We start from the raw sequence: 27,392 nt of genomic DNA, 5'->3' as shown, positions 1-27,392 counted from the left end.
TAGGCTGGAACTATGATCAATTTTGAACCAATACCCATGTCCAAACAGAGGGATGATGGAGTATTAAACTTGGCCCACCTTGGAGGCAACTCTGGGATGGTGAGGTGTAAGATTTTAAGACTTCAGAGAGCCCTTCTGAGCAGACAAAACAATTTTTGCTGGCTATAACTGCATTTTAGATTGGTATTGGCCTTGAGAACCTTTGATTACATGTAAACCTTCTTCGTGTGGCAAGGATGATATATAGCATATTTTCAGATTCATAACCAAAGGACAGGACCACATTACAAGGCAATTCATTAATGGTTGTGGTGGACAGAAGAATGGTCCACAGAGACATTCATGTCCTGGTCCTTGGAACCCGTGAATATGTTTGGTTACATGGCAGAGGGGAAAGGTACACACAGAACTAAGATTGCTAATCAGGAGATTATAATGGATTATTTGGGTAGACCCAGTATAATCACAAGGGTCCTTAAAAGTGGAAAAGCAGACAGAAAAGGTTTCAGAATCAGAGTGATTCAACCTGAGAAGGACCTAACCTTCTATTACTGACTTCGAGGATGGGGGAATGGGGCCAAGAGCCAGGGACTTGGTCAGCCTCTGGAAATGAAAAGGCAAGGGAGTATTTGCCCCTAGAGCCTTCAGAAGGAATGCAGTTCTGCTGACACCTTTATTTCAGCCTAGTGAAATCCATTTAGACTTCTGAACTCCAGAACTATTAGATAATAACTTTGTGTCTTTTTGAGCCACAAAATTTGTGGTAATTTGTTATAACAACAATAGGAAATAATGCAGTAATCTATGGAAATATTCTTTGCTATAGTTAATAGAATATACATCAGAATCTTTTTCTGAGTGAATTATGTATTCCTGTGAATTGTTTTTGACTTTTTTTGCAGCGAATCCAAGAAGGAATAATGTTAAAAAGATTATCCCTTTTATTGCTGGTACTTAATCTGTTAGCATAAACCTAAAAAGATTAGCTAAGGTATAAAAATTTCCTTGTTGACTTTCCTCTTGCATTATTTTAAAATCATGGAAATTAGTTTTAAACACAACTTTATATCATACTTTCTGCACTTATATGGGATCTTACAGTTTATTCCTTGTGGTAGTATAGTGTGGATACATTGTTTTAATTGCTATATACTGTGTTAAGGTATTTTGAGCAAGCATAATGTGCATCTTTATTCCATTATTTAATCCATTATTCTACTTAAATAGCACATGAACACAATGACAAGATTTTAAAATTATGGTTTGAATTTTTTTTCCTGTTTCTACATTATAATTCTACATTGTAATTCTGGATGTACATCATTATCTAGAGTAAATAAGTAGATCCAAGTTATTCAGGGCCTACATTTTGGGAGTCTTTCATAATAAAATGAATTCAAAATTATAAGTTCAAAATTAGTGAAGGTGAATATTTATTTGGGATGAAAAGGAAATCAACATACATTTTGAAAAGCAGACAAATACCACAAACATTATGAAATCCAGAATATGATGCAATTACAATTTTATGTATCTATTGTAAATGGCTCTATATACTTCAAAACCTGTTTCTTTTCAACTTCCCAAATGTGGGTTGGGCTTAATAAAATGCATTCAGTATTATGACTTAGTCTCTGGTCTCACCTTGTTAGGAGCCAGTATTTACTATAGGAGTATTCCTAGAAGCCATGCCTACACCCTAAAATGCCATGAAAGTGACTATACACTAATCCCAAAGTAAATGTATCCTCGACTTCCCTCTGGCCAAATCCGCAACGTGCCTGGAGCTATCCCAGTGCCACTTGACATGAGGAGAAGTATGGCTAAGTGGAAGTTGGAACAGAGAGCGGAGTCTTAATTAATAATAAATTTTTAAAATAAATTTTAAAAATAAAATTTAATATTTTTGGCAATTTTCAAAAATACATATCACCTCTTGCCAGGGGCCTCCCCAGCACCGTGGATGGGACCCCCCCCCCCCGACAAGTCCAGCAATCTGTGGATTAATTGCCACTAGCTTCATGATCAATGTGCCTCGATTCTTGATAGTTGACACTGAAGAACTGCCCTTGGGGTTGTAGCCGAAGTAGAGAACAATGAGTTTCTATGTCCTGTCCTGACTTTCTGTGCTTTCCTCTTCAAAAGAATAATAAGCCGATCATTTGCACACTTGCTGGGGCTTCAGCTCTTCTTTCGATCACTGTGAAGGTGAAGTCCATCGTAATTGCTTACGAGGCCGCCGAAGAGACACTTGGCACTCTGTGGCTTGGCAGCGGTCTGTGTCGTGATGTTGATATCATGACCATTCTTCTTTACTATCAGCAGGAAAGCATCTGTTTAAATAGATAGTTCTGTACATGTGGGTGCCTCCAGCTCAGGCACCTTTCCTTTCCTTGGGCACCTGTGAAATTAGAAGTATTTGTCATATTATCAGCTTCCAAATACATTAAAAAAAAAAAACAAACCCTGGAAGTGCATAGCCTGGGGCCTCCATTGTTTCTCTTTGTTTATTTGTCATACAGAATGTCACTTCTCACCTGAACCCCTTGCAGACGTCAAGGTCCTCCTGCAAAATGTAATCATGACCTTGAGTCTTAGTTTCATACTCCATAAAAAGCTAGATTTTAGGTGATGGAAATTCAGAGTTAGAGCCCTCCTGACTATTTTTTCCCTCACTTAAAAAGAGATAAGGAAGCTGATCCACCCCAGATTGGAGCTAAGCCTAAAATGAGCTTTGCATACTCACTGAAAAAAGTGTTCCCACAGTCTACAGTCTTTATTCCCCCTCTTAAAATGTGCTTGGCCATCTCTGCACAAGACTTTGGAGACAGGAGATTTTCAGAGTCTCAATGCATTGATATGAGGATGAATAAAAAGAAAGCTTTTTCAGAACTTTTTTACTCTCTGCGACATCTCTCTGGGAAAAGGCAGACCTTTCGTTTAGTCAAAAGGGAATAAGACTGTTCGCAATGACAAATTAAGGTTTCAGGGGATAATTGAATAAGGAAGTGGAAAAGTTTGGCGGATTATCCCCAAAGCCTGGATCAGACAAGGCAATAAACCGGAGGCAGGACAGATTGAAGTGAAGAAATATACTCTCAGGTCAAGAGCCTGTGCTGGTTGGGAGCAAAGAGACAGAACAAAAAGAAATGAGAGGAAATGTTTTCACAGATTAAAGACAGTGGTGTGTATATATATGCTGGGCTTCTGCAGGCTGAGGGTATGTTTTTTACTTCTTTTATTTCTTTTGCCTGCACAGAGCCCAGGAATGTACTAGAGGCTTACGTATCGATTGAATCAACATTTCTCTATATGCAAAAATCTGTATGATTAGGCTTTTGTTCTTAGGCAGTGCTTCTAATATTAGATTGGAGATTTGGTGGGCGATAGTAGTTACCATTTAATAAGTATTTACTATGTGTGAGGCAATAAGTATTTACTATGTGTGAGGCACTGCGCTAAGTGATATATCTCATTTAATGCTCTCATGACCTTGTAGTGGTGGTATATGATTATCCCTACACAGCTAAACAACATCTGTCTCTCTTTCTCTGTCTATATAAAGTCTGTCGTTTCTGTTGCCATCGATACTATTCTAGTCCAAGGTCATGGGTGTGTCCTCTCTGCCGAGGATACCCACTGGCACATTGTATGCTGGGGTAAATCAAACCTCACCTCCTTCATCTTACAGCTCAACCTGTGTACATGTTCATTTCTGCATATACACGACTGTAATATAATTTTTTTGTTTATGTTCTGCCCTATTTTTGGCTTCATGGGTAGTGGTGGCTGTCTTTGTATTTCTAGATTCTAGCATCAATCGAGTACTTGGCTGAGGGTAAGGAGCAATGATTAACAGTGAAGTGCATGACTAAGTGAATGCCCAGATGAATCTCCTGTTTCCTCTTTTAAGTAAATGATCATGTAGCAGCAATGAAAGGACTGGTTCTTAGCCTCGGTTCCCAAGTACTTCTAGACCTATGAGTAGAAAATCTTTATTTCAGTGCATACAGAACCTCCTTCCCATGGGTCTAGTTCTGTATTCTCTTGCAGTGATCTGGAAGCGGAAGGGAAAATTGGACCCAGAATGAGGTTGGCGTGTGTCTTTTCGTGTACTTGTGACTTAGTTCCAAAGTCGGTTAGTGATAATATGGGAATTTTCCAGCATTTATGTTTTTTTTCTCTAATTGGGAGTAGATTATATTTTTACAGACAGATGAACAAAATTTTAATTCATTAATAATATGTCATTTCCATAAATCACTGACACTTGTTAACATGAATTAAGATGGATTTTATTCTCCACTTAAATTGTTTTAATCTTTCCTGTTAAAAATAATTCACCACAAATTTGAAGAAAATTTTTAAAATGAATACAATAATGCAACCTATTGTTTATTAATTTAGCTTGATCCTGTGATAGAGTCCTCTAATATTTAGTGTATGGTCAGCAACCTGTAAGAAATTTTTAGAAGTTACCTCTTCTGTTATTCTAGAGGGATAACTTTTCTCTAAAAGTCAAGAAAGTTTGTTAAATGAGTCAAGTCTCATATTTTCTTAATCTGAAGTGATTTTCTTATTTCTATGCAAATACCTAATGTGTAATTCTGTTTTATTTCTCATTCCACATTGAGGAACATTATGTCATTATCTTAAGAAGAGGCACATCAATACATTTAGTTACTCGTTCATGTGTGGTTCTGTAGAGATTCCTGACAAAATTACAAAACCCAGGTCTCCAGCTGACTTTCATCTGAGGACAGATAATGAGGTTCATCCATGAGTCACTGTAGTTCCAAAGATGTAAAGAAATCTCTTGCATTCGTGCCTAACCTTCACATAGTTTGGATTTAAGGGGAAATGCAAGATTTAAAAATGGACAATTAACATAAGAACCTTTTCTTTCACCTCGGATGAGATCATCAGGGCGGTCTGGCTAATAGTCTGATGATAGAGCATTTTAAAAAAATGAAATTGTATTTTTGGAATATATAGTCTACGGCCTTTTGAGCCTGTTTTAAATCTCATTTCAAAACACCCCGTAAAATAACTGAAGGAACAAATTTATAAATATTCCATTAGACTGGTTAAACATGCCCCTCTGCAGTCTATTTAGAGGAGCACTATCTAGGGGCCCTGGTATTCATGCAGAGTAGTGATCTGTGCAGGGTGACCCGGGACCCCAGGGTTCATAGAGAGGTTACTTTGGAGAGAGAAAAATCTGGTTCTGTTGCACTTTGCTCACCGCTACCCCTTGCTTCTTCCCGGCAAATTTCACTTACTTGTGTTTTATTTAGCAAGGATCTTTTCATGATTTCATTTGGAATACAGTGTTTCTTCTGGTTTCCTGTGATTGTCCTTCAAACGGGAAAACCTTTGCTTTCGTGAAAGCAAACACCATTGCCTCCCGAGTCACGGCTCTGCTCTGAGCAAACATTTATATTCTGTGCTCCAGTAACTACAGTACTTTTAATTTTCCCTGCTCTGAGCCTTGAAGTGTTCACCTGAAAGCATTTAAAAATAGCCTGTCACTCCTAAAGGAGGTGAAGTCAGTGTCCAAGGTGGGGAGGTGGGCAGGGCTCGGGATCACTGGTTTCCCTGGGGTTAGTGCTCCATGGAGACCGACAGAAAAGGCAAGGTAGACTGAACACCAGAGGGAGAAGAATGAGCAGCTGTGCTTCTCTTTGTCCAGTGCCGGCACATGGCACACGGCCACCGTGCCTTCTATAACTGCTACATCAGTGACCTCACTGAGAACCAGGCAGGAGAGCCCCGTGTCAAGGATTTCCTCTGCCTTCAGATCCTGGTCGCTGCGACCAGCTGGAGCCACCCACAGATTCCCTTTGCAGCTAAGTGGTTCGGGAAGGTAAGGGAAGCCCTCCCCGCCCCAGGCTGCAAATGAACGGAACTGCAGCCCCGTTTGCAACGTGACGAACATTCACCCGAGTGTGTGTAGGGGGTGGGCAAGGTATTTTTTGTAGTAATAAAGTGCAATCTGTGAATCCTGCCATGTACCAAATTAAAAGAGCTGCTGCCGGTACAGTGGTCCGTGGAGAGAAGAAGCAGGTAATTATTCTGCAACAGAATGTTGTCACCACATAATGGTCCCCTGCTGATAGATAAATGTAGACGCAGAGGCAGTGGACTTATTTTTTAAAGCAAGAGACGTTTTTTCGTTGACACAATTGCAGCTCTTGTGATTACCTTTCCTGTTTTACCAAATGAAGGGTTGTAGATTTTAATCATCATGCTTGATGGAGGGCTGATGTCACAAAGTGGCAGGAGAGAGCCCGGTGACAATACCCTGCTGTGCGCAGATTGACTTGGTAAACACTCTTGGCAGAGACTTTAGCCACTGAAGAACTACTTAGGGATAAATGGGTAGATTCTTGATTATTAGTTACCTTCCTGCCTGTTAAGACTTAATATGTCTTTACTTTGTCAATGAAAAGTTAGCTGTCCCGTAACATACGAGATGACAGTGTTAATTTGATTTCAGGAAACCACTTTGTTTCATCTGTCGGTTGAGGGTTCCTTGTCGTGGCTGGAGAGTTCTAAAACTGCAAGAGCTCCACTGGCTCAACTCTGTGTTTGTATCCAGTAATAGTAATAGCCAGTTTTTATTGAGCACTTACAATATGTTAGATGCTATTCTAAGAACTTCACATCAATTATTCATTACTCCTACAGAATTTACACATCTGTGCAGGATTTTCTTCAGGTCAACACAGGGGAGAAGTTTGGAGACGTGGTCAGAGATGTAATGGGAAACAGATGATGCGGGGCTAGGTCCTGTTAAGGACTTTTGCTTTGACTTTGAGGTATTTGAGAAGTCGTTTAAAGGTGTATGAACAATTAGTTCTAGCAGATCATACTGGCTGTTGTGTAGACACGACACAAGAATGGCAAAGGGAGGACAAGGATGTCAGTCAGACTATTGCGATATTCCAAGCCAGAGATGACTGTGGCTTGAACTAAGTTTGTGGCAAAGTCGGGTGATGAGGGTATGTTGGGTTCTAGAGTTTTTCTGAAAATAATACCAATAGGATTTCCTTTTTTTTTTTTTTTAAGATTTTATTTATTAGAGAGAGAGAGACAGAGAGAGCCTGCACGCACGATCCGGGGATGGGGCAGAGGGAGAGAGGGCGAAGCAGACTCCCCGCTGATAGGGGAGCCCAACGACAGCAGGGCTTGACCCCAGGACCCTGGGATCATGACATGAGCCGAAGGCAGATGCTTAACTGACTGAGCCACCCAGGCGCCCCCCAAGTAGGATTTCCTGACAGAACATATATGAAATATGAAATAAAGAAAGAGATCACAAATGGATCAATATTTCAATCTAAGGCCCTAAGCAAGTGGAAAATGGAGTTGTAATTAACTGAAGAAAAAAGAAACATGCAGTAGATATTATCATTTTACCCAGGAAGAAATTAGAACTCAGGAGAATGGTAGCTTTCCACCATTGGGTAGTATTTCAACTCATTATTTTGAACAGACCCTGAAGAAACAAAATAGTGCGTGGTTTTAAATATCAGAAGCTGTAGGCAGTAAGTGCAAAGCCTGAAAAATAAGCCTAATTACTTTTATCATATTTCCTATATTACTTTTATTGTTAACTTCAATTATTGGAACACTCAGTAGAAATGAAACTGATACATCAGACTCTGTGATGCTTGTCAGCTTTACTATCACTATCCTAATAAAATAAACCTGAGTTAGAGTGTCCAATGAAATAACCACAAATTGAAACTCTGAGAACAGGTAGAAATGGATGGATATCAATTTCTGATAACTGTTGTCTAGAAAGGGACTGTGGAGGTCCAGAAAGTATGCTCTAGCGTGCCAACATGCCTGGCAGAAACAATTTCCTAGAGTTCAGACATTCAATGATAAAGCACACTGATGATTGGCAACACTTGAATAACAGGTTTAGGATAAGAACACTATATAGAATGTCCACATTAAAAAAAATCAAAATAGCAAATATCTATCAATTCATTATCTGCAAAAAAATAAAATTTAATCTAACCCTTCTTCTTAGAGTGTCCACAAATTCTTCAGAAACATTTTTGCTGTTTTAAAATATGCATCACTATGACCCATAAAATGTTATGACCTTTCCCATACTCCTATTAAGCACTTAATAGGAGTATTAATCTATTAAGCATTTTGAAAATGGCACTACAATTTCATGGCACAAAAAAAGAATAACAGAGTTTTGTAGGCATTTTAATTTAAAAAAATATAATTATAAATGAATAATGATTTTCTCCAAGATAAGCAGCTTATCAGAAAAGTTAGTTCACACTGATTGGTGTTAGTACCTAAGTGATTGATGGTCTTTTTGAAGAATCAGTCACATCTCTCTCCTACCTTAAAAAAGTACCATCTACTCCAGGAAACTTGGCACTTTCTACTGTCTTTAACTGAGTTGATTTTGCTTTGCCTATGATAGTCTTTTGCAGGTGCAATAATTATCTTGTGTTTCATTGCTTTGTAAAGATATTTTAGACACAAACGAAGGATTTGAATTTAAATTAAAATCTAACTGCACACATTCTTAATAAAGTTAATAATTCAGTTGAGGAAAAGATCTTAATCAGTAGATATTTTCTATTGATGTCCATTTGCCTATTCTCAGATAATGAAAGTACATCATTTTTCTTTTAAGAAACCATTTTAAGATTCATCCTAATTTTAGAAACCTTAGAAAATGAAAAGAAAATACTGTAGAATCAAGGGATTGGCTACTTTAAGACTTTCTAATTATGGTCTTAGTTGTTCAATAGAAAGTGCACGGGGTATCTTGAAAATCATCGTGGAATAGGAGACAAGATCTGGGTTGAAGTCCTGCTTCAGCCACTTTAAGGCTCTGTGACTTTGCAGAGGTCACTGAACCTTGCTGAATCTCCTTTATCTTCTCTACAAAGAAGGATAAAAGTCTCGTTAGGATTAAATGAGGATGAAATGGTGGAGTTTTCTGTTTCACTAATCTTGTATGTTTTACTTTCTCCTGCTTTTCAAAGCCTAGTGTGAATTGTAGGACCTCTCTTCTGTTTACATTTGCTTTTGGTCATTTTTTTCCAGCCTTATGGTATTATGATCACAGAAAATAGCTTGGAGAGACCATGTTTGGGAATATCCCACTGATTGTTATGCGATGTATTATATGATGTATGCAACCAGTTTTGGTAAACATTCTATGGATAATCTAAAGAAAATTGACATATTTAATAAATTAGCCCTATTGATTATTTTGTCCAGATCATATCTGATCCTATTTAGATTTAATCTACCCAAGATGGAAGGAAGAGTGCTATAAATTCCCATACCAATGATCGATTTCTCATTTTTTTCTAGCAGCTTTTATCTCATATGTATTGATAATGCATGATATGGACAAAGAATTCATGACTTTACATATTCATTAATATTGAAATGTTAAAAGAACAAAATCATATGACCTTGTTTAGTTTAGTGGTTTTGTATTAAATTCTACTGGGTCTGAATTGTATTTTACCATCTGTTTTTATCTATGTGCTTGATGAATTTTTGCCAGTGCTTTCCCTTTTGTTATTCTTCATTCTTTTGAGTAAGATTTGTCCCTTGTGAGCATCACACACTTGGATTTATTATTTTGGTTTTTTAATCCAGTATGTAAATCTCCTCGATAAGAGGGTGGGGATTACCTACTGGAATTCATTATCCTGACTGATATATTTGATTTGATTCCTGTCAACTTGTTTTATCTTCATGTCAGTTTTTATTTTCTGTGTTTTGTTTAAATTCCTGTATGAAACACATTTTATAGGTTTCAATTTCCAATGTTTTGCAAGTAAATCTGTTTTATTTCTCCTAATGGTTACCTTATATTAGTTTAAAAACATTGTCAGTGTTAATTTTTGCAAGGGTCTCAGATTAAATGGCATCATTTGTCCTTCATCTATTTAAAATGAAAGATTTAGAATCTTTTTATTTTCCTCTTATCTTTACTCACTGGAAATTATTAATGTAACTTTGGATTTTAGAACTAGGTAAATAAAATTAAGTTATGACTGTTTTATTGTGCTTCTGTTTTAAGCACTATTTTTGACATTTTCATTGAGTGGTATAACCCTATTCATAGTGGTCTTTAAGTCTAAATAGTGTAGTTAATGTCTACAGTGCTTATGACCAGTCCTATTTTCCACTTCTCCTTTTATTTATGGAATAAATTTTACGAATTTGGAAGTAAATTCTTAAGGTATGTTATCTGGACAGTTTATTTTCCAAAACCATGAATATCTTAAGATTTTTTTTTATTAATTTACTTTTTAAACTCCAGTATAGTTAACATACAGTGTTATATTAGTTTCAGGTGACCAATATAGTGATTCAACAATTCTGTACATGACTCAGTGCTCATCCTGATCAGTGTGCTCCTAATCCCCATCACCTGTTTCACCCTCCCCCTCCTGTCTAGTAACCAGCAGTCTTTCTCTATATTTGAGTCTGGTTTTTTTGTCTCTTTTTACTTTATTTGTTTTGTTTCTTAAATTCCACATATGAATGAAATCATATGATATTTATCTTTCTCTGACTGACTGACTTCATTTAGTATTATACCCTCTAGATCCATCCATGTTGTTGCAAGAGGCAAGATTTCATTCTTTTTTATGGCTGAGTAATATTCCATTGTATATATATGCCACCTCTCTTTATCCATTCATCTGTCGATGGACACTTGGGCTGCTTCCATATTTTGACTATGGTAAATAATGCTGCAATAAACATAGGGGTGCATATATCTTTTCAAATTAGTGTTTTCATATTCTTTGGGTAAATACCCAGTAATGGAATTACTGGATCATATGGTAATTCTATTTTTAATTTTTTGAGAAAATTTGATATTGTTTTCCACAGTGGCTGTACCAGTTTGCATTCCTACCAACAGTGCACAAGGATTCCCTTTTCTTCACATGCTCACCAACATTCATTCCTTCTTGTGTTTTTGATTTTAGCCATTCTGACAGGTGTGAGGTGATATCTCATTGTGGTTTTGATTTGCATTTGCCTGATGATGAGTGACACTGAGCATCTTTTCATGTGTCTGTTGGTCATCTGTATGTCTTCTTTGGAGATATGTTTGTTCATGTCTTCTGCCCATTTTAAATTGGATTAATTGGTTTTTTTGGTGTTGAGTTGTATAAATTCTTTATATATTTTAGATACTAACCCCTTATTGAATATATCACTTGCAAATACCTTCTCCCATCCAGTAGGTTGTCTTTTGGTTTTGTTGAGCTTTACCTTTGCTGTGCAGAAGCTGTTTATTTTGATGTAGTCCCAATAGTTTATTTTTGCTTTTGTTTCCCTTACCTCAGGAGATATATCTAGAAAAATGTTGCTAGACGTCAGATGATATTGATGTCAGAGAAACTAATGCCTGTGATCTCTTCTAGGATTTTTATGGTTTCTGGTCTCACATTTAGGACCTTAATCTATTTTGAGTTTATTTTTATATATAGTGTAAGAGGGTATACTGTTTCATTCTTTTGCATGTAGCTGTCCAATTTTCCCAACACCGTTTGTTGAAGAGACTGTCTTTTTTTCATTGCATATTCTTGCCTCCTTTGTTGAAGATTAATTGACCATATAATCATGGATTTATTTCTGGGATCTCTGTTCTGTTGCATTGATCTATGTGCCTATTTTTGCGCCAGTATCATACTGTTTTGATTACTACAGTTTTGTAGTATATCTTGAAATCTGGGATTGTGATACCTCCAGTTTTGTTCTTCTTTTTCAAAATTGCTTTGGCTACTTGGGGTCTTTTGTGGCTCCATACAAATTTTAAGATTGTTTGTTCTAGTTCAGTGAAAAACGCTGTTGGTATTTTGACAGGGATTGCCTTAAATCTGCAGATTGCTTTGGGTAATATAGACATTTTAACAATATGTGTTCTTCTAATCCACGAGCATGGAATGTCTTTCCATTTGTTTGTGTCATCTTGAATTTCTTTCATCAGTGTTTTATAGTTTTTAGAGTACAGGTCTTTCACCTCTTTGGTTAAGTTTTTTCTAGGTATTTTATTATTTTTTGTGCAATTGTAAATGGGATCATTTTCTTATTTCTCTCTATGCTGCCTCATTATTAGTTTATAGAAATGCAACAGATTTCTGTATACTGATTTTGTATCCTATGACTACTGAATTCATTTTTCAGTTCTAGTAGTTTTTTGGTGGAGATTTTAGGGTTTTCTATAGATAGTATCATATTATCTGCAAATAGTGAAAGTTTTACTTTTTCCTTACCAATTTGGATGCCTTTTCTGTCTTTTTTTTCTTTTTCTTTTCTTTCTTTCTTTTTTTTTTTTTTTTGTCTGATTGTTGTGTCTAGGACTTCCAGTACTGTGTTGAATAAAAGTGATGAGAAAGTACATCTTTGTCTTGTTCCTGATCTTGGGGTAAAAGCTTTTAATTTTTCACCATTGAGTATGATGTTAGTTATGGGTTTTTCATGTATGGCCTTTATTTTATTGAGGTGTGTTTCCTCTAACTCTACTTTGTTGAGGGTTTTTATCATGAATGAATGTTGTACTTTGTCAAATGCTTTTTCTGCATTTGAGATGATCATATGGTTTTTACCCTTCCTCTTGATGTGGTGTATCAAGAGATACATGTATCACATCTCTTGATTGATGTATCAGTGTTGATTGATTTGTGAATATTGAACCACCCTTACATCCCAAGAATAAATCCCACTTGATTGTGGTGAATGATTTTGTTAATGTATTGTTGGATTTGGTTTGCTAATATTTGTTGAGGATTCTTGCATCTGTGTTCATCAAAGATATTGGCCTTAGTTCTCTCTCTCTCTCTTTTTTTAATAGTGTCTTTATCTGGTTTTGGTATCAGGTGATGCTGGCCTCATGGAATGAATTCGGAAGCTTTCCTTCCTCTTCTATTTTTGGAATAGTTTGATAAGAATAGTTTTTTCTTTTTTTTAAAGATTTTATTTATTTATTTATTTGACAGAGAGAGAGACATTGAGAGAGGGAACATAAGCAGGGGGAGTGGGAGAGAGAGAAGCAGGCTTCCTGCAGAGCAGGGACCCTGATGCGGGGCTCAATCCCAGGACCCTGGGATCATGACCTGAGCCAAAGGCAGATGCTTAACGACTGAGCCACCCAGGCGCCCCGATAAGAATAGGTATTAACTCTTCTTTATATGTTTGGTAGAATTCACCAAAGTGAAGCCGTCTGGCCCTGGATGTTTATTTGTTGGGAGTTTTTGATTACTGATTCAGTTTCGTTGCTGGTCTAAGATTATTTTTTCTGTTGCCTCCAAACCTGAACATCAGTTTACCTTTGAAAATCAACATATTGAATGATAATATTATATCTCTAAATACTTTATTTTCTTTGGATGTTTTGGTTATAAAAAATCTGATCTTTAAAAAAAAAAGATTTTATTTATTTATTTGACAGAGAGAGACACAGTGAGAGAGGGAACACAAGCAGGGGGAGTGGGAGAGGGAGAAGCAGGTTTCCCACGGAGCAGGGAGCCTGATGCGGGGCTCGATCCCAGGACCCTGGGATCGTGACCTGAACTGAAGGCAGACGCTTAACGACTGAGCCACCCAGGCGCCCCAATAAATAAAATCTTAAAAAAAAAATCTGATCCTTTGTAAGCGGTCTTCATTTATTTTCCATCTATATATTTAAATTCTACCATTATGTGAATCTCTTTTAAGTGATCGTTCCATTGATCATGGTAAATGGGTCTTAGCTTGATCCTGAAATCTGGTTTTAAATGCAAAATGTATTCTTCAATATCACTTCTGGTACTGTCGTGCTTGACTATTCCTAGGGTAGACCCATGCTTCCTAGGTGAGTATTTCTACATTTAGCATGATCTTCCAATAATTTTGTCTTTAGTCATTTCCTTTGCATTTTTGGAAAATCCCCCTTATAAGTGTTGCTCTTCATTGTTTTCAGTGGAGAATTTAATGTTACAAAGATGTGTGACCTTCTTTGCTTTGCTGCCTTTCTCACCCTGCTTCCCTCTTAATCATAGTTCCCTTTCCTGTATGGCTTTTCTTTTTTTTTAATTGAAGCTATATCTTTTTATTGCAGTCAGTAAAGACAAAAACATCTTCTTTTAGTGCTAAAACGGTTTTTAGAAGCATGTGTTTTCTTGATTTGACTTGTCGCTTTGCTTATTCTGTGGGTACTCTTTCCTCCTTATGTTGATTACTCTGTCTTCTTGGAAATACACAATGCCCATCAGTTTGTTAAAGACATTGATACATTCATTCCATAATAAGAAAACTTTAACTCTGCCAAACCCAACATCTCCTAAAATTAATTGATCCTAGAACTTTTCTCTCATGAAACACCTCACAGAGCTAGTGTTTCATGAAATTATAGTTGACCACAAATAGCTAAATATATGCCCTTTTATAATTTGTAGATATTATGAGAAATCCTTTGACTGTTGTAATTACCCCCTAGTACTCATTTCACTTCAAGGCCAATTCATTATGATTTTATATTTAGTTATGATTTCTTTACAAATGAAAATAAATGGCAATACAGAGCTTCCCAATTTTTTTCTTGTTGTGTAAAAATGTAGATGTTAAGTGTATATCTTATAATTCATTTAATGAGGTTTTTATAGACATATTTCAGACACTCACATAGACAAACTGCTGAAGAAAATTACAAACATTTATCATGCACGTTGTACTATTGTAAAGAAATGGTAAAAGGTGTCAAAATTAACTAATTTCAGGATGTGAACTCATGGTTTTGCCTATATTTGTCAGTTGCAAAACTCTGTATGTGGAGAGGGAGCATTGCAAATTGTCAATGACTTAATTTTTGTATATCAAAAAAATTACACTCTATAATTTTATAGCTACATAGACTATGAAAGAGGTTTACACAAAAGTATATAAAAAATAAAAGTGAAGAGAGTCTCCACAACTACAGCTAATCACCACGGCAGGCTAATGGGGACAGGGAACCTTTGCAACAAATGGTGCAAGAACAATGGACTAAATGTATATATAAAAAAAAATGAACGGACCCCTACTATGCGCCATACATTACCAAATGTAGAAGCTAAAACAACAGAGTTTCTCCATGAAAATAGAATACAATTTTCTTGTGACCCTGGGTGAGATGGAGATTTTTATAGGAGACACAGGAAGCACAAACCATAAAATACTGATAAATTGAACTGCCTCATAATAAAAGCAATGAACGCTAGTTATCAAAAGACACTATTAATAAAATGAAAAAAAGCCACACATAGGATAAAATATTCTCAATACATATATCTGACAGTAACTTACTTGTACCTAAAATATATAAACAACTTTTATTACTTAGTAATAAAAATCAAACAACCCAATTACATAGGAAAAAGACTTGATTAGACCTCAAAAGAAGACATATGGTTGGCATAATTACATGGAAAGGTGCACAGTGACATTACCAGGGAAATGTAAATGAAAACCCCAGTGAGTTAGTCCTGCACAACCGACAGAAGGGATAAAATTAAAGGTACTAAAGCACCAGGTGTTGAGGGTGGGAAGCCTGGGATTCTCCTACATTGCCGCTGGGAGTATAAAATGGAACACCTACTTTGGAAAAAGTATGCTCTATTCTATGACCCAGCAATGCCACTCAAACTTTATCCCAAGAGAAATGTCTGCAAAAAATACTAATAGAGTAAATAAATGACGGTAATTCATAAGATGAAAGATTACTAAGCAGTAAAAGGGAATACTTAATATACCCAAAAATATGAATTCTGTGGAAGATGAACCCAATTATATGAATCCATTTATATGGCTTTTATTTATCTCTACTCATCAAAAATAATTTTGGGAGGGAGATACAATATTTTTTTCCTTACCTGAGCTTTCCTTAATAGACACTATCAGGTTTTCAAGTTTGGAAGTAGGAATGCTGCTCTCCTAAATCATCGATTCAGAAGAGAGGAACTCAGGAATCACAAAATTCAGCCTTTAGTTTAATTTCACCTGGTAATAGTGTTATTATCTGATGATTGCTGTTAATGACAAAGCAGTGGTTCTCAAATTGTAATGTATATCAGAATCACCTGGAGTTTCAGAATTCGGGTCTGGGGAGGGGCCTGAAAATTTTCATTTCTAACAAATTCCCAGATGATGCTGATATATATGGGCTTTCTGGATAATGGGTGAAGAGCTTAGAATAGTTAACTTTCAAGTTTGTACTTCAAAGAGTACACGAATATCAGAGTATGGTGGGAGTCCCTGCTGAGTGCTCCCCTTAAGGTATATCACTGATCTGACAACTGTGTGAGTTCTTGTAAGCTACTTATGGTGCACTCGTAATGAATGTATCTGCTTTTGGTCAGAATTTACTGTTTTCCTATCTACTTGATCTGGGGAGAGAGAAGCAATTGTGAAATGTTATTAAGCCATGTCATTGGTTTATTGAAGGGGGTGGGATGGTGTGGTAGATTTCATTACTGTGCCCAGTTCTTCCTTCCATGGATGTTGCCATGTGACTTAAAATAAACATGGCTGTATGAAGGGGAGATACGTGGAAACGATATTTTCCCACCTGACGGACTTAGTCATGTGAGTTGTCTTGGCCAACAAAAAGTGAGTGGAATGTACGGTTCTGCATAGAAGGTTTGAGAGTCCTCCTGTGATTTTTCAACAGTTTTCCCCCTTCTGCTATAAGAATGGCATATCACAGATAGCAGCTACTTCTTTGGCCAGAATGAGAAAAATACATGCAAAAGACTTGCAGCCAGCATGGAACTTGAGCAAGAGAGTTCTCTTATTGTATGTCGGTGAGATTTGGGGGATATTATAGTAGCAAAATCTAGAGAAAATTGTTGAGTACTCCATACCTCCTACTTGATGTCAGGTATTGGTCTGGGCTGATTATGTGTGTTATTTTAGTTTTAGTTACCACAGTCAACCTATTAGTTAGATATTCTTCCTCAAATTATAGGGGAGAAAATAAAACTTACAGAGACTACACTAATTCTGGTAAGAGACTTCTTTCAATTATACCATGGCGTGGCAATGCATAAAATGGTGAAATATAAGTAGATAAGATTATGTACAAAGACAGTAAAGTTTAAAGAATATTAAGCAATATTCTTAGATTAACCTTTTTAATCCCAACATCTTAATCAATGGACAGAGTTAATGCAACTACAGAAAATAGCAGAACCTCATCCATTAGAATTGGTTTTTCCATTCAAAGTTGGTGAAATGTTGGTTTGTAACCCCTCAAAACGAAACCTGTAGTTAAAAATATTCACTCTCCAAAATTTTTTAAATTGGGCGTTGTTTTTGGACGTAGATGGGCTAAGATTTTGATGTTGGAAAGTGAAAGTAGACCCCAATTAAGGTGAATGAATGGGGAGACATTACCCTATTTAAGAAGCATTTATTTGAGGGCACCTGGGTGGCTCAGTTTGTTAAGTGTCTGCCTTCAGCTCAGGTCATGATCTCAGGGTCTTGGGATCGAGCCCCACATTGGGCTTCCTGCCCAGCAGGGAGTCTGCTTCTCCCTCTCCCTCTGCCCCTACCCCTTCTCATGCGCGCGCACGCATGTGTGCTCTCTCTCTAATAAATAAATAAATAAAATCTTTTAAAAAAGAAGCATTTATTTGAATAAATAAACATGAAAGATCATTGAAAGATTGATTGTTAGTGAGGCAACAAATGGGGAATTCAAAAGAAAGAGATGGGGTGCCTGGGTGGCTCTGTCAGGTAAGCATCCGACTTTTGATTTTGGCTCACGTCACGATCTCAGGGTCCTAAGATTAAGTGCCACTCTGTGGATTTCTCTTTCTCTCTCCCTCTGCCCCCTGCCCCGTACCCTTGCACTTGCTCTCCCTTTCTGTCAAATAAATAAATAAATGTTTTTAAAAAAAACCCAAAGGAGAGACTATGAAGACTCTGGGATCCGAGGTTTGTGCTTACAGGTCTGTGTGAATGAAGAGTCTAAGCTTAGGTATATACAAGGCGAGGTACTTTCCCACTAAGACAGGAAAGACTGCAGTGAAGATATTTTATGATAAAAGAATCGACTGGGCTAGTCATTTGGGACTAGCTTTCCCAAACGTTTCATTTACTCATTCTTTAAATAGAGTTCATGGTGCACCTGCTCTCTGCCAAGTGTGCTAGGTGTGGATTGCATGCAGTGAACAGGAAATAAACCCGCTCTCACAGATCCCTTACGTTCCAGGGAGGGAAACAAAGACACAGAAGGATTAATCTTCTGGAAATCGTAAATGCTGTGGAGAGACGGTTAAAGGAAGAGAAGACTGAGTGGGAGTATTTGCAGGAGGGAGAGGGCCAGATGCGGTGAGGAGAAAAGGACTCTGATCTGATGTTTGAAGTTTAGCTAGAGGACGGTCTAGGACAAGAGTGATCCTGGGCGGTACCAGCAGGGGTGTGCCTTAAGGCAGCAGCTGGGTCCTCGGGTTCTGCAGAATCACCGAGGCCCAAGTTTCCTACATTTAAAAGCATATATAGACATAGCATCTATATATAGATAATAGATGTGTATTCTTTTGAATGTAAGTTTGCCTGTGTGTATCTGTTGTCGGGAGCCTTTAAAATAATTAGTTGTATAGGCAAGTATGCTCGATTTCTATTTTAATTTCTTTTTTTTTTTTTTTTTTTGTTTTTTAGCTTCATGGGCATGTCTTAACTGTAACAGCTATATTGGGAACATGTTAAATTTTATATTATATAGTCAAAAAGAAAATGTGAATGTGCAATTATCTGGGAAGTTTCATATCACTCATATTAACTTTGGAAAAATAATTTTAGTTGCCTACATTATCTGTGCTGTCTCTGCAAATAAGAGTTTCTCAAGCTTTTATGGCACAAAATATTCGATGGAGCAAAAGATTTAGTCACCGGGCTATTTCTGTCCTTGATCCCCTCAAACGAAAACAAACAAAAAAACCACCCTCAAACAAAAGAAAATAAAACACATGTTAAATATCTGTATAAATAAGTCAAATAAAAGAACCAAAATAACATCTATTGCAATAGAATGAATACGAATATCATCTGTTTGAAATAAACTGCAATTTCATCCTAAGCAAATTATGTTAGTCACAACAATATTATTCTGTGTCTCAGAGTTATATGCAGTAAGAAAAAAAAAAAGTCTCAGAGCTTATTAAAGGAAATGTAGTTGTGTTATATTCATAAAGGGTTAGAAATACATAAGATCTGGCCCCATTTCAATTAGTGCTGTTGTATATATACTTTGCTGGTGCCCATGGTGGGGACAGAAGACACATTCCTCAATCTGAATGCACTCAGGTAGAGAAAATTAAATGTACAACTCTTTGTGTGTTTGGATTAGCTCCAATAACTAATGTAAACCTGAACTTATAGAAGATAGTGATTATAGAGGAATAAAGATGAGCATATTAAGCCTTTCCAAATACTTTAAATAGTCTGTGGATTAATTTTCCAATTTGATACGAGGATATGAACTGAAGAAAGTCCAGACTATAAAATGCTTCACTATTTGTATTTACCAGAGCTTAATTGGCATAATTCAGTCAGTATCTAAAAAGAGAAAATGAGAGGAAACAATTGTTGATCTAACCATCAACACCAAAACCAGAAAGCTATCGAGTGACATATTTTTCAATGAACTGTTAGAAAATATAGAGCATATAGAACTGTAGGAATTAATTTACTCAATGATGAGATTGAACATGTTTTCCAATGGATAAGCGAGAGCACATTTTTGATGCTTTTCCTTCCATTTTTATTCTTTTATGTAATACATTTAAAACTTTCAGAATGTGTTTCCTTTTCAGTTAGCTCCTAATGTTAGCCAAGAGATTCTCAATAGCAATTCAAAATAGAAGAACATTTAAATCTAGAAATATTCTTTTGGGCGTCAGAACCTTTGCCTTTCAGGGAGAAAGGCTATTTTCTAATTATCCAGTGACAAGTGTACCTGCTCTTCCATCATCAGACATGTATCTGTTTAGTGGGAAAGTTATCTTAGGTTTATGATCATTTAATCGTACGATTCATTTTCAAGCGGAATGAGTCAGAAACTTGCGTGACCTGATGTTTAGTGAAGGACTAACATAGATTATCTATATTGGATTAGAAACCTCTTCAAACATTTATAGACTACAGGATTGTAAATATATTACTTATATTTCCTCAGGTTTTTTTTTTTTATATAACAGGAAACTATTTAAACATTAATTGGAACCTTTTCATTGACTCTCTTTGGAGAGACTGCGTTCTAATCCTAGATTAGCAGAGTATTTTTAATACTTCAGCTTGTGCTCCGCAGAGGTGGGAAGGAAACTCTATAGCACATAATTATTCCTCCCTTCCACTGTGTAATAAGCTGGCCATGATGATTTTTAATACCTCAGAGTGCTCCACGACTTCTGAATGTTCTAGCCTTACTATTGCTGTGTCTTGTACTGGAAACACCATGCCATCGTATTTGTTTGGATGCCAAAGATTCAGTCTAATGCTTTGCTAAATTTTGTCCCAGCTCATGACATGGAATATGTTTTATGAAAGATTTTAATTAGAGTATTTATAGATGATGTAATTAAATAATCCTATCCAACTTAATTCTGAAATTAACTCCTTGGTGAGGCTAAGGTTTGAATCGGCTAAGTTTAGACAGTTCTATGGGGACAAATTAGAAAATTTCCTTTTCACAGTCATAAAGCGTTTTTTGTGTTGATTACCAAAAATAACAAAATGGGAAAGTGCATTAGAAGTCGTTGCAAGCAGGCTTTGCTAAACCTGGATTTTCAGAACACACTGGCACTTTCAATGACTTAGGTGTTTTCAAATACAATCCTTTTAAACCATCAACTCAGTATGTGTTGTACGCATACATAAATATATGTATATATGTCAGTATGTGTGTGTGTGTGTGTGTGTGTGTGTGTGTACATTGGCTTTGAAGTCAAATCAGTGATGGGGAAAGCCAAGTCAAAATGCTTGGAACAGTTTTAAGACCATCAATTATCGTTATATGGGCTGCATCACACAAACAGAAATACTCCCATTAGTATATGCCAAGTACTTCTTTTATCCTCAATTTACACGGAAATCCCATATCTAACTACAGAGAAATAACGTTTCCTGGGAAAGGGTAGTACACTTTCCCATTGTCTAACACTGCTAGTACTTAAACGAATCTGACACTATTGAGCAGTTCATGACTGAGCTGAGTTGTTTTTGTGCAGTAAGACTTGGTTCTATAATAAAAACAAATCCTCGGTTACTTGTGTTGTCCCACTTAATTATTATTGAATGAAAACTCTTATTAAAAGAAGGCCCTTTAAAAGGAATATTCCTAGGATAGCACAAACTACATTATCAAATTTTAATGTAAATTTTATTTATTTATTTATTTTTAAAGATTTTTTTAAATTTATTTTTGACAGAGAGAGAGAGAGTGTACAAACAGGGGAAGCAGCAGAGGGAGAGGGAGAAGCAGGCTTCCCACTGAGCAGGGAGCCCGGTGCGGGGCTTGATCCCAGGACCCTGGGATCATGACCTGAGCCGAAGGCAGACGCTTAACCGTCTGAGCCACCCAGTGCCCCTTAATGTAAATTTAGAAGAAAGGAAGGCTCTGTCATGAAGAGATGTATCGGAAAATGTTTTCACCTGTCATTATACACAATTTCAGGATGTTTGGAGAGATTCTGATGAAAGTGTATTGCTCGTCTTTGGAAGTTCAATTCCCTCTCTTCAAAGAAAGTCAGTGGCATTATTTTATAGATTACTTGATAGGAATGAAATGTAATTCAGTGCCACAGAAAAGCAACAGCAGAATATTTGTAATTACTGCACCGTGTGTATATTACCATTGCGGCTGCCCTTAGGGGCTAGCATGTGAAGTACAAAGGGAAGAGAATCCTGTGTCACATCTTAGTGTGATTTGAGGATTCAGTGAACTACCACACTTGTATTTGACTCTCAATATCTGTTTACTTTCTTAATCAAAAACGTCAGCCATTGTTTGGAGTAATTATTATGAAATGCACCATGAGCCAAACTGCAAATCATTCATAGTAATTTCTTTTGGAGTGAAAAAAGTAATTTTGTCTCTTAATGATGAACATTAGTGTTGCATGTTTCACTTAATTGTTTGCATTTAGTAACAATTTTTGAAGCATTAAAAAAAACTAACCGGCTAAGAAAAAAGAGAAGGGAAGTGAATGCAGCACTGTATGCAAGTAGATGATTTGGTTCCTAGCGTATGGTTTTCACCCTGAGGGTCCAGCCCCTGTGTCCCATCTGAGAACCCACCACTAGGAACCCACATCTAAAGATCCAGCCCTTCTTCCTGAAGTCAATACCTAAAAGCGTTGTTTACACTTGGAAGATAATATTATAAGTATTCTGTTAACCTTATCTTGAAATGAAAAAAGAGACCTTTTTTTTTTTTTTAAGTTCATATATCTCATAGATTTTCTATATCATGTTTTCCACTCATGGCCAGTGTCCTCCTAAGATAAAATTTTCTTTTGTTCTGAAATTCATGGGATAAAATTGCTTGAACAAGTGATATTTGAAGGTCCTGATGAATGTTTCACAAGAAGCAAAAATGTCCATATCTGATTGTCACTGGGGGTTGGGTGAGTCATCTTCAAATTATTTAATATGAAATATGATCAAGTCAATTACTTAAAGTACAGCCTACAGATATTCCTGAAATCGCTATCCTGTATTTTTTAAAAGGAATTAAGTATTTACTTTTAATATGTATTCTAAAACAAAATATTTTACTACCTTGAAGAGATGCAAGATTTTGATTTGGATTTTTAGGTATAAGAAGGGTTTTTCTGCCTGGATTTTTAAAGGTTTATATAAGTATACCCTTGTTCTTCTACATTTCATGCACAATCTTTGTGCATTTCTAATTACAAGACATCATTTCATTGGATAGTTTCAGCCTTTTACAGCATTTTGTTTTTGTTTTTGAAATATGTTGTGGTTGCGTCCTCTCTAAAATGCATTAATGCAATTTCATTTAAACTTCAGATCATCCAATTATCAGAATAGCACTATGTAGACAACACACGAAGGAATGAGTCATTCACCCATTCCCCCTCTTTTGTTTCCTTTCCTGATTGAAGGGTTCAATAAATTGCTTCGGCTCATAATGACTATGAAAGTCACATACTATTTTTATCCATTCAGCTGGATTTTAAATACAGCATGTGGACCCATCATTCTGTCATGGGCAGAAGCTCTAGAAATTCTTGACAGCTTATAATCTTCCTTGTTCATATTCACAAGTGAAAATGATTATACTTAAAAGCAGGAACTTTACACACTAATTTTTGAATCAACTTTGAGAAAGGCAACCACCCTATGAAAATCGGTGCACTCTTTCGCTTTTGAGAAAGTTCTTATCTCAGAGAACAAAGCATTCAGGGTTTAAGGATTAAATTTATTACTAGTTTGCTATAATTTAAAGAATAAAATATATGAAATCTAATTATGTGATAACACTTGATTTACTTAGATGTAAATGTGCTAAGATTAAAGTTGAGTCAAACATTTGGGAGTCTATTTGGTAGAAAACATTATTTCCACATTAGGAGAGTACAAAATCCTAGCCCACTCAATCTAATTTAATTGCACCAGGCTCTCTCACTGTTTATCCCTTAACCCTAGTATATATTTTTCCAGCACTTTTTACTACCTGAAATCATATATATTTTTCTGTTTACTTCTAGAAATCTATTTCACCCATTAGAATAGAAATTACAAAAGTATGTATACTTCTTGTAACTCTGCAGTCTTTAGCCCTAGACTAGTACATGGCACATCAAGAACTATGGTGTCTCAAGGGGTGCCTGGGTAGATCAGTTGGTTAAGCATCTGACTCTTGATTTAGCTTAGGTCTTGATCTCAGGGTCGTGAATTCAAGCCCCGTGTTGGGTTCCATGCTGGGCATGGAACCAACTTAAAAAAAAAAAAGAACTATGGTGTCCCAGTAAAGAGCTGATAAATGACTGACTGAATGAATGAAAAAAATCCATTACTTAGTTTATTTAGTAGGAATGTCCATTTTGCTACCAAGTACTTTCCCTACGTAACATCTATGACTGAAGGTTTTACAATCGTCACTGTAGGACTTCACCACGGATCTTCATGTCAGTATATTTTCTTATGCCTATTTTCTTTGTCTAATTATTCCTTAGTGGTTCCATATATATATGAATCTTTCTTCTCAACCAGAATGTAAACATGCCGAAGGCAGGAACTTGCAAATATCTTCATCTTATGAGTTCTGTAATGTCTGACAGAGATTAGATACTCAATGATTGGTGTGTGTTTGGATACATGGTAGTTGTCAAATGATGGTTTTTGAATAAATGCATAACTTCAATAATAACCTGTCAGCTCACAAATAAAGTAATATTCTCTCTGTGTGTATGTATGTGTGGTGTGTATTTTATACATATATATTCATTTATAGAAAAATATATATTTGTTTTTATTTCCTCTTTATATATTTTTCTTTATTTCCTCTCCATCTGTATAATAAAGGAGTTAAAATAGATGCTTCCTAAACCCCTTTCAATTTTTCCCATCATTTATTTATGTAATTCTGCTTTTTATTCTCAATTCTGCCCAGAACTCCTTCACAACTTCATATGTATTTCTCCATTTCATCACTATGCTGTTTCAAGGCTAAGGCTTCATTTTCTCACAGGTGATTTTTAGCCACCAGGGGGAATGAGCTGCATTCATGCCACCAAATTCTTGGTACTGGGTGACAAGGGGTCCTTTGAGATCTACCATATGGGAGGAGTCACTTGATCTCTTCAGGCCTCTATTCCCTCACCTGAAAATCAGAGACGTTGCTATCTACCATCTCTGCTCCCTCACCTGAAAATCAGAGACATTGCTGTCTACCATCTCTGCTCCCTCACCTGAAAATCAGAGACATTGCTGTCTACCATCTCTGCTCCCTCACCTGAAAATCAGAGACATTGCTGTCTACCATGGCAATAGGCAGCTTTGCAGCCCTGTGACCTCTGCACACTCAGAAGGGTTAAATGCTTGGTTAAATGCTCTGCTGTCACTGTTTGAAATTCTTAATACTTTCCGAGCAGTAGGCTTTGCATTTTCATTTTGTACCAGGCCCTGCAAGTTAAGCAGTTTTTCCTTCAGCAGGATGTTTTAAAAGATTAATTTTAATTAAAGAATACAATATTACAAAATATTTAGAGTAGTACTTCATTAACAATATATTCTCTCTTCCCAGTCATTTTCCTTTTTATTTCCTAAAATGTATAGATTTGTGTATTTCTGTAGAATATTCAATAATCCAATGACCAATAATGGTGTAAAATAATAATCATGGGCTGTGTATAATTCATTGCTCAATGATTGGATAGCTTTCAATGTGGGAAAACAGCATTCGTGTATAATTCAGTTAGGTACTTAAGAGTTTTGCAAAGGACCAGTTTTTTCCTTATTGTCTGTTGTTAAAGGAACTGCAGAGAAACAATATCAACTTTCCTTTCTTAGGATAATGGCTAGTCTTAACCTTTCCCGTTGAACCATTTCTTTCTGTTTTCTATTCTATTTCTGTATTCATATTCTATATTATATAAGGTTATATAATTATATATTGTATATTTAAAAATTCATATAAAATACATGGCTGATATAACATGATACCACAAACACAGCCAGTAATATCCAGGTGCCTCTCTCTTCCATGTTAAAATAACTTCTAAAATGGAAATACATATAAATAAAATAAATAGGTTAAGCAAATAAAAGTTTCAATTAAGGAAACCAAAATTAAAAGAAGGCAATTACAAATGAAGTGATAAATATAAAGAAATAAAACCAAGATTTTAAGGTCTATACTAGCCTTATGTAATGAATAAAATAGAAGAAACATAAGAAAAATGAATCCAGAGTAAGAAATATGAAGTGTCAAAACTCTTAAGTAAGTAATTTGAATACTATAAAAATCCTGCAGATTTTTGCAATGAAAGACAACTTACAGCAAAGTCCAAGGCTTCCCATAGTCTGTGTAGGACTCTGAACCCAGGGCTTTAGATATCTCATGGGCTCCGGATGTTATCGGCCTCTCAGGGCTTCAGAGTCTGGCCAAGGATTCCTAGGAGCGGCGCTCCTCCCTGTGTGTGGCTAAGGGTGTGGGATGTTGGTTGGGTTGGCCCGTGGGTTCTCACTTGGGAATCACATGTTCAGCACTTATTCTGCCTTTGCAGTGAGAAGTGCTATAACTTCTTGATACACACCAAGGTTTTTTTTCTCCTCTTCCTGTAATTGTAACCCGGTAATCATCCAGATTGGCCCATGCAATGTTAGCTTCCTTTCAAAATTAGGATCAACATCTAGATTTCTGGGAACTCTTGAAAAAGCAGAAGATCTGGCACAATTGGCCCAGATCCTTGACTGGCCACATCACTTCAGCCAAGAATGGCTGTATGGAAGGTTACGTGCCTTCCCCTTTGACCCTGATTCTCCGTGTTGCTTCCTCACCTGGACCTTAATGGCTTAACTTCCTACTTGCTTAGTACAGTCAAGAGAATAAAATATTTACTCTGCTCCTTCACTCATTGAATTTATAGGCTTGGTCACTGTAGATACCTGAGTTTGTCCTTTCCCCACCAGAGTGCAAAATAATGGAATTTTATGTGTAAACTAGAAGGAGATGGTTAGGTTTAACTCTATTCATTTCATTGCATTTGGAGGCTGCATGATATTCACGGACGGGACAAGGAGATTAGATAATAGAAGTAGTGTCTAATATTTACTACCGACAATAGTAATAGCAAGCGCTTGCGATATATATTGATACTGATGTAGCATCAAAAGTATTAAGTAGAGTATTCTCAGATTTCTAACTACTCTATGCCCACAATGAGATTACATCAGAAAAAATACAATTTACCAGCCCACATCGAAAAGACCATTTTAAACCTAAATCTGCCAGAAATATTCAAATTTGTCTTTTAGGGATTCAATATTTACTTAGAAATCAAAGTCATGTTTGTATATAAATTGGTAGTAGTGGGGAAACACAACATAATAGTTTATGAAAGGCTCAGTTACTATTATATGTTCTGTATGTCCTCCTGATTATAATACCAGTTTATTCTATGTGTTTTTTTTTCCCTGTCCTGAATTAACCATGCCTCAGATTTTCTGCTTAATAAAAATCTAGTAACTCTTTTTCAGATGAGTAATAAGTATTTACTCATTTATGTAGATAAGCAATTGACAAAGGAACAAATTAGATGATATGAAATACCTGATGAAAATATTAGACTGTATAAATAAGGATTTCTGAATCATGTGATACATTA

The 27,392-nt window shown here is 36.3% G+C and overlaps 1 protein-coding gene and 1 long non-coding RNA gene across 2 annotated transcripts in view; one reads left to right on the top strand and one right to left on the bottom strand.

The window, feature by feature from the left end:
• Positions 1 to 27,392, top strand: part of ITGBL1 (integrin subunit beta like 1) — a 202,213-nt gene that overhangs the window by 120,843 nt on the left and 53,978 nt on the right. The gene's annotated exons all lie outside the window — the stretch shown is intronic.
• LOC118534493 (uncharacterized) lies at positions 1,410 to 26,237 on the bottom strand. The gene is made up of 2 exons (XR_004916706.2): positions 26,064 to 26,237; positions 1,410 to 2,401 (listed from the first exon to the last, which is right to left on the bottom strand). It is a non-coding gene; the product is annotated as an uncharacterized LOC118534493 (long non-coding RNA).

This window comes from Halichoerus grypus, chromosome 4 (assembly GCF_964656455.1).
Source record: "Halichoerus grypus chromosome 4, mHalGry1.hap1.1, whole genome shotgun sequence".
In the NCBI taxonomy this organism is placed as follows: Eukaryota; Metazoa; Chordata; class Mammalia; order Carnivora; family Phocidae; genus Halichoerus; species Halichoerus grypus.
This window is presented reverse-complemented; position numbering and strand designations above follow the sequence as displayed.